General features: G+C 37.3%; 1 long non-coding RNA gene across 6 annotated transcripts in view; it reads left to right on the forward strand.

Moving 5' to 3' along the window:
• Positions 1-12,311, forward strand: part of LOC102550021 (uncharacterized) — a 140,119-nt gene extending 127,808 nt beyond the window's left edge. For 5 of the 6 annotated variants that reach the window (XR_010055995.1, XR_010055994.1, XR_010055993.1 and 2 more), the window contains 3 exons: positions 6,565-6,631; positions 11,058-11,167; positions 11,796-12,311. This is a non-coding gene — a long non-coding RNA (uncharacterized LOC102550021). Of the gene's footprint in view, positions 1-5,093; positions 6,459-6,564; positions 6,632-11,057; positions 11,168-11,795 lie in introns of those variants that run through there. The other variant, XR_358082.4, reaches the window with a different exon arrangement.
• Positions 12,312-12,399: the final 88 nt, after the last annotated feature.

The following is a 12,399-nucleotide window of genomic DNA, read 5'->3' on the forward strand; positions in this document are numbered from 1 at the left end:
TCTTCTGAGTCCAGTCACGAGGCCTCAATCAGCACTTGTAAAATATACATTTCAGAGAACTCTGACCAATTCAGGTGATCTCACTGCATCGCAAACTAAATTATAGCATGATTCTCTAGAGCGAGGCCTGTGGATGACAGGGATTTTGTACAATGGAAAGGATTCGCACTTCTGTTGTCGTGAAGCTCTGTTTTACTATTGCTTGCCAGAATTATTGTACCTGTTATAAGCAACCTGATATTTCATGACATTGGTGCACTAATGCAATTTATTAGCAAAAATGAATATTTGGAATGTGCTTTCTGGTAACTGAAAAGCAGAACTGGAGCCATCTGTAAGTTGGGTTGTCCCTGACTCAGTCTTTTGCCCACTCCCTTATTTGCAGAGAAGACCAATGAGCCACAAACAGATCTCCCATCCTGAAATGCTACATCGCACATTCAGCACTGGAGCACACTTGGGTCTCTCAGCACCGTCATCCATCACATAGCCCAAGCTGGGTTCAATGTTTTTCCCCAACCTCCCACTCTTTTTCCCCTTCAAAAGAAGTCTGGTGTATAAATAATGTGAAGGCAGAGGTGATCGTGGGCTGAAATAGTCTTTACTGGTAGAATTCATGTGAACACCCCATGCACATCCGCCTCTTTCTATGGGCTGAGTGTGTCTTATCAAACCATCTGAGATTATATTTCTGTCTCAATGGCAGCTGTGTGTCCTAGAAATTGAGGTTCACAATGTCACAGAAGCATGATGGGCAGGACAATACTTATATTTTTGATCACTACATTTCTTTGTTATATTTGCTCTACCTACACTCAATTTGTTCAAACATAGACTCCATTACAGGGGCAGTTATTGCTTTGTCTCAGTGGAATACCCATCTGGAGCCTGGCTAAAATAAGCTTCCATGACCTCACAGGCACCAAGCAGGGCACCGTCCGTGTGCAGTCACCTCAGACCCGAAACTCACTCCCATCATATGTGATTCTTATGAATCTTTAAAATTCTTCTAATTTTGTAGTGCTTAGGTTTGTAAAGCATTTGAGCTCTTTTTCTGTATCTTTGTTTTCAATAAAGTGTATATAGTGTGTGCACAAGGAAATGGCATATTGAAAAAGTATACATTGGTAAATTTTGACACATGTATATACTATCTCCTACCAGCTATGTTGTTCATATTCTCCTTTATCTCAGACAACCATCGATCTGACTTCTATTGATACACAAACTGGATCTCATTTTATGGTGAAATCACTGTCATGGTGGCATGACTCTACATTAGTCAATGATATATATATATATATATATATATATATATATGTGTGTGAGTGTGTGTGTGTGTATATATATATATATGTGTGTGTGTGTATATATATATATATATATATATATATATATTACAATTGGTCATGTAAGGCTGTAATGGGGCTGAAGAATTATAACTTGTGTATTTATGTCATAGCCATCATGGTATTGCAGGCCTCTCGGGAATATCAGGATGCAATAAGACTAGGCATAGCCCTTCATATTAAGGCTGAATGACAGGATCCTGGGAGAAGAAAAGGGTCCCAAAAGCAGGACAAAGGGATAGCTATAGCACCTGCCTCCATTGTTAGGAGTCCCACAGGAAGACCAAGTCATGTAAGTATGACATGTATGCAGAGGGCTTACCTCAGTCTATATAGGCACACTCTTGTCAGTTCAGTTTGTATGAGCCCCTGAGAGCCCAGGTTAGTTGATTCTGTGCTGGATGGAGCCTCTTTGATGACGATTATGATAGGGAAAGAGCACTGGGAGAGACTAGAGAGAATTAGGGGCATTTCGGGGGTGAAGTAGAAACTTAGTGTTATTGAAACTCCCAGGGATCTGAGGATGAACCTAGCTAAGACTTCTAGTAAGGGGACTTGTGGAACCTGAACTGTCCACCTCCTGTAATAAGAAAAGGCTTCCAGGGGAAGAGTTAGAACATCAACCTAGACTCAAGACCTTCAATATACAATTTGTCCTACCACAAAAATGTGCTGTGGTAAAGGTGTCACAGAAATTGTGGGAGCTGTCAATGAATGACCTATGGAGCTTAAGACCCATGACATGAAAGGGAGCCCACCCCTGACACTGACTGGGAAGGCAGGAAGCAGAGCATAGGTAGTTCGGGAACCTAGGATAGAATCATATTCATAGAAGTGAGACTGCCATGCTCATTCTTTTCTTTTAAAAAGTATTGTTTTTAATTTTTAAATTAAAATGTAACTAGATCATTTACTTTCTTCACTTTCCACCCTGAAGCCTCCCGATTCATTTCCTTTCTCTCTCAAATTCATAGCCTTTATTACTTTAATTGTTATTAAACACACGAACACTATATCTCTCTGTATGTATATGTACACACATATAGTGTGTTACAATATCTATATATATGTCTACACATTTATATAATAAATCTTATATCCTCTCTCATCTATCTATCTATCTATCTATCTATCTATCTATCTATCTATCATCTATATGTATATAATTATTCCTAAATGTACAGATACAACAAAGAGTTCATATGATGTCACTTGCAAGCTCTTTTCTGGGGGAAACTATTTCATCTACTCCTTAGCTGTCTGAGTTCTTTGTCTAAGGTTGAATCTCTATTAGATTTTCCCTTTCCTTCTGAGCATGTTTAGTAATATCTCTGGAAGAAGATACAGATATACTTAAGGTTTAAATCTTGTTAAGCATATCCCGATTGATTGTAGGTTTAGAGATTTTGTCTTGTAATTTTATCAAGAATCACTAGACTGTGCCTGGGTGAATTTGCTTGTGGATATTCTATTTTGGTCTATCTATGTGTCTTTAATTGACTACCAAACTGTTTTGTTCACTATAGTATCTTAGTAAGTTTTATACTTCTTCAAACTCTGCAATGAATTAGTAGTTTTGCTTTAAATGACAGATCTTTTAAACTTTAAACTCTAAGAACTATCACCTATACATTTTCACTAATATCATAGTCAGTCCCCTTCATTTTCTAACAATATATATTAGTGTCATTCTTAGTTTCCTTGAGTTCTCATCATGCTGGATGTTGGATGTTTTATATCATATCCTGCTGTAAAGAAATGCTGGTCATGAATCCATTCCATTTTTGTGTATCTGAAAAATAAAACTTTAGTTTTACTAAAAGTATAGTTTTTGATGAGATTGAGATTTTGGTTGTCAGAAACTTCCAGACTTCCATGTCATTGTTGCTTTTAATTTTATTTTTAAAAATACTTTAAAGGTATTATTTCTGTCCTCTCTTTTGACTTAAACTTATTTCAACAATAGCCTTGCTGTCTTTTTCATTGTAGTTGCCTTTTCCATGATTCACAGCTGTTACTGAAAATACTAAAGACAACAGGGACACCATCCCATACTACTCCGGGCACTGACAGGCCACATGGCATCAGCAGGGTGATCTCATCTCATCAGACTCTCTGGCTTGGAACCCCCAAAATCTCTCCACCCAACTCCCTGCTCCCATTGGCGGGTCACTACAAAGCCAGCCCCACATATGCAAATTCCGTGGCTGGCTGGGCTATCCCATATTTTTCTCTGGAATTCAGTTGAGTCACTGCATGAAGGAAAACACCACATAATCTTAGTTCAGAATCAACAGGTAACATAATCGCTGAGGGCAACAACTAGCATCCTAATTAATAAGCTATACTAAATTAAATCCTCTGGTGGCACATCTGATCTAGTTTGTTACGTCTCCTACCCCAAGCTCTCTGTCCAAAAAGCCGCCAATCCCTTTTCTCCTTCTCAGTTTACCACGCCCCTCTCCAATCTGGAAGTCCCACTTACTCCTCGATCTGCGATTGGTCCCGTGAAATCTTTATTCATTAGGGGAAGGTCCTTGCCACACATAGCTCCTCTAGTTGCTTCTTAATCTTGTTTCGAGGGTATTTGAGTCCTTGTCTTTTATATATTTGTACTTAATTAACTTCACAAAATTAGTTATTCTTTCTGCTAATATTTGTTTGGTATTCCCACTCTTTTTATACCTTGGTGATACCTCTAATGTTTTCATAATATGACTTCAAGATGGCCCACAACTCCTCAGTGCCCAGCCACATATTTTGTGTCCTTTTGTGTTTCATATGGCAGAATTACAACTTGTATGTTTCAATACTTATTAAACATGTTCACTGAAATATGTATTCTATTAATGCTAGTTAGTATATTTTGTTTTTCCAGACACTTCTAGAAGTTTTTGAATAGTTTGTATACTTAGTACCTTTAATATGTGTGTTTACGCCTTCTTCTAGAAGCACCTGCATGTAGACAGAGTTGGAGCTATTCAATCAGGCTAGCACGATTTTTGAACCCTTGATTTTTTATGAACAATTTCTGTCTTTATTAAATATTTTTTCCATTATGTTGTTTTTAAAATGCCTATTTTTATGTCTAATCCTTTTGTTTTGTGGGTGTGTGATACACAATATCATTTGTGTACATGTGCATGTGCTTATATATGCACATGAGTAGAAGGCAGAGGTCTAGATTGGTGTCAAAATTCCATAGGTGATATCCATCGTTTTCAAAGTAACAGTTACTCTTGCTGCCTAGAAATTCACCAAGTAAGCCTACTTGGCTAGACTGGATGACTGATGAACCCCAGGGATTTATTTGTCTCTGCTTTCAGGGTACCAGGATTAAAAACCTGGACTAGCACAGTTAGCTGTTTTAAAGATTGAAATTATGACCTCATGCTTGCTTACAAGACAAGAATTTTCTTAACTGAATTTTTATTTTTAAAAGTTTATTTGTTTGTTTGTTTATGTGTGTATTGATAATTGGGTCTAAGTCTAATACAATTCTCTGAGTGTAGTAAGCTTAAAGCAGCTGTAAAAAGAATAAATATTCACTATAAAAGTTGAAACCAATATGTTGGGGGGTTGAAAATATTTGGCTTTATGTCCTATTCTGGGTCAATAAAATAACTACTTATGAGTAAAACTGTCAAAAAGAGTCTTTAGGCAAAGGTTCCTCATTCCTATACTGTGTTTAATGTTCTGTCAAGTATATAAGGAGAACAGTCTTCCATTTAAAGAAAGAACAAGGGAGAAGAGAACAGTTCAGGTTGGGATAACTCATGATTTAAATGACTCTGAAATTTTGACTTTTTCTTTAATGTCACAGTGCTGCAAATAATCTCACTGGCCCATGAACATGTATTTTTATATTTTTATTTTTTAAAACGGAAAGATTTTTTCTAATGAGCTGAGGACAGATGCTTGAATTTATAGCCAGAAAGGGCTGACAGAGGTTTAGTCTGCAATGCAGGTAGACACAGTATTAGGAGCAGCAGAGATTAGGTGCCAGGATGCAGGAATGTAGCAGCGTCTAGTTTTTATGTGCATCAAAAAACAAACAAACAAACAAACAAACAACAGCAGCAACAACAACAACAACAACCCACTCCACCCTTCCCAATTCACAAACAATAGCAAAAATCAAGAAGGAGTGGGAAAGTCCTGTGAAAGAAGGGAATCTATTGATCTTCTGAGCAGTGGAGGACTACAACACTGAAACCTTAAAACATTGTTTTCAGCAAAGTCCAGTGTAACTTCTTTAGATGCTATGGTCTATTTGTGCAGGTTTGTCTTCTTCTTTCCTGGGAAAATCCAGCCATTGCTGTACACCAGTCAGAAAAGAATGAACCAAAGTCCTGAATGGGTGGGTCAGCAGGATCATGGTTGACAACCAAGGAGAAAAGGTCATAGATCTCTTAGATGAGATTCAATGAAACAGCTTGAGCACATGCTCTTTATTCAGGGTGAATCAAGGGCGGTATATATGAACCTTGGCAAATGGAATGGGGCTCTTTTTATAGTGAAGTTTCATTGTCTGAGGCTGAAGTTTCTGGAAAAACCAAATTTGCATGGGGAAACGTTCCAGAAATCCCAGGTGCTTGCTGAGCAGGTTCTGATCTGGAGAGAGGAAGGTGAACCTGTTATTTTGCCAAGGACTACGTGACATTTCTCAGATAGGGCACTGGGGGTAGGGCTCCCCATCTCAGGCAGAGAAGAGAAAGCCCAGGTAAGAAAAGAGAGGCCTTCATTTTGGGCTGAGGTCAGGAAAGCTGTCTGGACATGGTAGACTACAACCTTAGAAGCAAGGGGTAATAATCTGAACTGAAAGAGCTGAAGCTTTACAGTTTCATGGGGTCCTTTCCTAATTGCTGATCGTAATACCTGTACTATCAGTGTTCTGTTCACAAAGTCTGTTCTTGGGCCAAAGAGTTTAAGGCTATTCCTGCACTTTGTCTTCTATCAGTTTTAGTACATCTGATTTTATGTTAAGGCTTCTGATCTACTTGGACTTGACATTTGTGCAGGGTCATAAGTATGGATCTTTTTGAATTCTTCTACATGCAAACAGCCAGTACGACCAGTGTCATTTGTTGAAGATGTTATCCTGTTTCTGTATGTATTTCTGGCTTCTCAAAAGATTTGTGTCTTGTCTTTAATTTAATTCATTGATCAATATATCTATTCTTATTCCAATACTATGCTGCTTTGATTATTACAGCTCTGAAGTACAACTTGAAGCTTGTAGAGCCTTCAAGCAGCTCTTGAATTGTTCAGGATTGTTTCAGGTATGTTGGTTTTTACTGTTGTTGTTTTGTTTTTCTATATGAAGTTGAGAATTGTCCTTTCAAGGTCTATAAAGCATTGTGTTGGATTTTTGGTGGGGATTGCCTTGAATCTATAAATCATTTTTTGTAGGATAGTCATTTTTCCTATGTTAATTCTACAAACTGGCAATGGGGACAACATCCATAGAATTCATTGAATATGAAGAAGTTGAACTGGGGGTTACATGGACCCATCATCCCTATATTGTCCTCTCTGTGGTGACGGGATGAGTGTACTCTGAAGACTATCAAAAAAATAAAAAGACATAAACACCAACCCAGACACAAAATCTTTGATCTATATTATATTCTGCTTACAAAATATACTAGTGCAATGTTTGCACAGAATTTGACAGAGTAGCCAGTGTCTGATTTGACTTAAGCTCTACTCCATAAGAAGAAACCCATGTCTGAATCAAGAAGAGGAGAGTAGATAGTCCAGAAACCTAGAGTAAAACCAAATACTCTGGTATTAAAAACAAACAGATAATGTCAGTAAAAAGACTCTTGATGTTTAAAAAAAAACATAAAAGAAAGATGAAACTAAGCTATTTGTTTCTTCCTGAAGAAACCCCATGAAACTCCTAGAAGAAAAATTTTCATAGCAAAAACCTAGGGCACAAAAATGACAGAGAGAAAAGCCTTCTAAAAGGCTTAAAACATCAAATGCTGTTTTACTTCAGTAGTCACAGACTTGGGACAAATCCAGAGAGTTCTATGTTTCCTATGAAGCTCAAAGGGCAAAGCTGTAGTCCAGGTGAGAGTAACAAGGCTGTTGTCACCTTGAAGAAACATAAGAGAAAATACATTGGTTTTAGGTGATGTCAAGGTCTCCAACCACCTGACTTCAGAACAGTTTCAATCTAACGGGCTTCAAAAATATACTTTATAATTCACATAATATTATCTATGACTAGATTTTTACCATATGGTTGTCTGATACTAATACTGGAGAACAAAACACAGAGTTGGCAAGCTTTTAAGCTCAGTGAGGCTGCATATAAGGTCACTATGAATGATCAAAATATCCTTAGAGATAACACCAAGGAGAGCTGTTAGACCCCATGCTATTCTTGGGAACTAACTACCCTTGTCAGCATTTAGTTATACTTCCCAGACACCGATGGCAGTTATGTGGAAGGGAAAGAACTCATATTTGCCTGATGATTATGCTAAGGGTCATTATTGTTTAGATCTTAGGTTAGGTGAATTGTACTGTGTTCATGAGAATAGTAGTGCCCACAGACATGGGACCAGTTACCCTATTTATCCCATAAGTAGTACTATAGACAGTAGATTCATCACTTCAGCTTATTGATAAATCTAGTAACAGGTTTCCCCTGACACTGAAAGAGAAGTTATGAGTCTTGGTAAGGAAAGTCAGACCAATATTGTTAGGGATGAGGGTGAAACCTGTCATTGCTAGTAGCAAATTAATTAATGAATTGTGTGGATGGGCCTGTTTCTGTGGAGTTTTCTAAGATGAAATTTCCTACTGGATAGAGAAGGGTGGGTCTAAGATGCTGGCCAATTCTTAGAGGCAGTGTACAGAAGTATTAGTGCACTCCAGCTAAAAATCAAATGAAAAGTGTCAAGTGAATAAAAACTAAATTTCTCTAGTGGATAATGAGCAACTTTCCATCTGTCTTTACAGTCAACACTTTCTGTCCTTTCTAAAAAAGAACTTATAACTTTTTAAAAGGTTTAAAACCTTTCACTTTATACATTTACTATTACACATTCTTGAACTCCTTTATATTAATTCCTTGGGTAGATGCTCCATGAATTATTTCTCAGTTGATTGGTAGGCATTTGCCTTGATATTTGTTACTTCTATTCTAAAGACGTAATGGTCATCTAAACATTTATTTCTGTGAGATAAATTCCCATTCAATTAGCCAGTAAAAGAATATCAACACTTAGGATTTTAGGGGATGGTTGAATTACTTTCTAAAAAGTTGGACTCATTTAAACTTAACTAGACATTGGCAGTACGGCCATATGAGAGTCTTGTGTTATTATGCTTCGGGCTTTGTTATTTAGGCTGTATTATTTGTGATACTTCATTTCTGTGTGCTTTTCCTATTTTTATTTTTCTTCTGGAGGTTTTTTGTTACCTATCTGATCATCTCCGATGGGCCTGCCTCTGTGCTGGTTTCTAACAAACATCCAGGAGGATCCTGTAATTGCAACCTTAGTGGGTATAGCATCAGTAAAATTATGAAGGTCCTCAGTTGATTCTAAGTGTGAATGATGTGATCTCCTACCGGACAAAGGCATTACTATTATTATATTTTTGTTTAAACAGAAATTCTTAGGTTTTAAATAGAAAAAAAAGTCTTTGAAAAATGATGCAAGAAACAGAATTACTGAATACAGAGCAGGGGAGGGCCATTTCAACTACGTTCTTTACAGATTAAAGCACTGATACCTGTCTACTCATACCCGGAATAAGTAATCAGGACACTGTTTTGTTGCTTGCTGATAGGCAACTGTGAATCTCCAATTTCTTGGAAAGCTGACTCGCTACAGAGTTCTTTTAGTTTGTTTGGTCAACATGGCTACTTCCCTCTAGTCTGATGAGGTCTCCTGGGCCTTGGGGCAGAACCTTAGCCCAAAGCAAGAGTCTCCCATGAATTTAACATTGTCCATACTTTGGACTTAGTTTTGTTTGTCTCTATGACTCCATCTTGTCAAGTCTGTGTAACTTCATTTTTGTTACTCATTTAGAGTGACCATAGCATTCTTACTATGCTTTAGAGTTGAAAAAAAATACATTCAACATATAAAAATTTCATTATTTCTCATATTATAGAAAATATGCAGAACCTTCATTCCCTGTTGAATGAACTCACCAATGATGGGCTCAAAGATGAATATTACAATATATGAACAGCACCGTTCTCAGAATCTGACCTTGCTCTTCCTTGTCCTTCTCTCATACCGATTCTCAAATTTGCTTCTACAGATAATTGAGATTTCATGGAGCTGACTTGAGTGCTAACTGAACTTTGGTCAAGATGCAAAAATAATAAAACACAAGGAAACTTTTAATCCTATTTGTACAACCTTTTTTATATGTTCAATTTTCTATGTTCAAGGAGTAATTTCAGTGGCTCATAGGAAAATATCCAAGAATAGCTCTCTTAATACATATTTTCTCTCTGATAGTTATTTATATTTCACAGATTTCATTTAAGGAAAAAGACCCTAAGGGGACTTGGAAATACATCTAATTATGAAATGTCTCAGGGTTTTATTAAAGATTTTCAACATTTGAGATCAAAGGGCACAGCTTTTAAATTACATTACACAGGTAAATACTTGTTCTAAAGTGAGATATCAATTATGTATGCTTTCTTTACTATAAATAAATAAACACAAAGATGCATGGGTTATCTGTGACTACATATCATTTTTATTAAAAAGGTAGAATCTCAGCCTTGTGCTCATCTTTTCTTTGGACACAACTATAGATGACAGAAGAATTTGTCAGTCTACGTTCAATACAAAACTGAGCTTGTGGTGCTAAGATAAGAAGGGAATCAATCAGAAATCAGTTAAAACATCAGCAGCAAATTTCTTTACCTTTTTTCCTGTGGAAAGGTGGAACATGCTAGAAAAAAAGTGGAGTCAGGATAATTAAATCATATACCAAAGTAGAGATGAACAAGAGAAATACGAATTATAAACAAATACAAAGCAACCGCACAGAGAACTCTGCATGCATATCATTGGCTCTCAGGCTTCTTTTATTACCCACCATCTAGGACCCTGTTACCCACTCAGGAAGATTATGTTAACTGGTGCCAAGCTGAACTATTTATTGTTTGGGGGGCTTTTTTAAAAATCTCTTTCTTTTCGGAAAAATATAATTATTGAAAAACATGGCAGCTTCCGGGCTCAATTGATAATTGAAAAATTTGCTAGCAAGGAAAAGAAAAGAATCTTCGAATGTCTGTAACATTTCAAAGCTTCCTCAGAAAGACAGTAACACTTGTGATGTTTGTTTTTTCCCTGCTCAACATCATTGACCTACATAGGCCACTGGCCTGAGCTTAAGAGAGAAAAAAAAAGTGTTTTATCACAGAAGCCAATGATAGCTTTTGACATCTGTGCTAGATCCATTTCTCCCCCGCTGTGCTTAATTTCGGAATTCAGTTCTATCATTACAATAAGAACTTCGTTGGCCTCACTATCCACGTGCCACATTACATCAATTTTCTCCAAGAATCGGGTACAATTTCTAGGTGCCACTGTCTCGTGGATTTATTTGGAATTTTAGATCCATCCTGCTACCCTGCTGCATGAAATGATCTTGTACACTGTGGCATGGTGTGTGACCTGTGGAGATATATTATTTCTTGAGTCTTTCTTTCAATCTTAGGTCCTGGAATGACCTATTTCTCCTACATCTTCGAAGGCCTCGATTGTGATTCATCTCCCATCTCACAAACATTACCGGTCCGCTGAGAGAGAACTGACCATTCGCATTGTGTAAGACACCTTCTCTACCAAAGCTTGCTGTCATAAGCCAACTAGTTCTGAACAGGAAGGCCATGTGCATGTTTTCAGTGTCATCGTCCATCCTGCTTTGTGTCTTGAATTCCAGTTTTCAGCTGCAGCTGAGAATACTAATTCAGAGGCTTATTACTGAGTAGCTTGCATTAGTGAAACACTAAGGATGTCGACATCCTTAGGAAACAAATAATGTAAGAATCATTGATGTCACTGAATTTTGACATTACTCAGAGTCACAGAATGGACGCAGCCATGCAATATATGTTCTCGGATCTTACAGAGGAGTAACTAGGGGAATTCCAGATACTGACAAAGTGGACGCATTTTCCATTCCGAGTACCAGGATTCACACCTGCTCTTGTCGAGTTCTGCTTTACCACTTCTTAGCGGATCTTTTATGATTTTATTAGTGAGGAGGAGGACGGGTGCTGTGCATTCTCCTCCATGCCTCAATTGCTCTTGACGAGCGCTTGCTCTCTGCTCTGACCCCTAAGGCAGAAACCTGGGAATTGTTCTGTAGTCGCATAAGGACTAAACTCCAGTCTTTTAACTTTCATAACTGCATTCCATACACATTTTGCCTTTTCTTTTCTCATGATTGCAGGTTTCTCATACAACATCATCTGGATTTCTGCAATCAACTTCCTGATTTGTCTTCAGTGGCCCTGGAGAGATTCTGTCTAGGAAGATTATGCGTTTTTTCCCCCTTGCTTAAATTCTTAGAGTCCTCATCACATGCTAACTACAGAGCTTAAGAGTGGGATAGCATAGGGGAAATGTGTACAAATCTTGCTTAGTAATTCCAATCTATGTGTCTTTTCCCAAACTAGAAATGACTAATCTAAAAGATAACCACAGCTAACATTGAAAGCAGGCATATCTTAACAACTGAACACATATTTATCATCCTGTTTTATAATACATATTTATAACAGTGTCTTATGGCACTATTTTATGTCCACACAAGAAAATGGAAGCTGAGAAAAGATAAATAACTTATATAGGATTACAATAAAACGCAATCCTAGCAGAACAAGAAGCAAAATGGGTATCCTGTAGATCCCACATCTATACTCCTAAGCTTTGCATTTATTTAACTCACAATACAGTGTTTATTTCATGCCTCTGTGTGTATGCAATTATTGGTGATTTTCGTAGATTTCATGTTATATTTCTAGTTCCAGCCTGCCAGTGTTTAAAATCTCTTC

Source organism: Rattus norvegicus, chromosome 11, assembly GCF_036323735.1.
Source record: "Rattus norvegicus strain BN/NHsdMcwi chromosome 11, GRCr8, whole genome shotgun sequence".
NCBI lineage: Eukaryota > Metazoa > Chordata > Mammalia > Rodentia > Muridae > Rattus > Rattus norvegicus.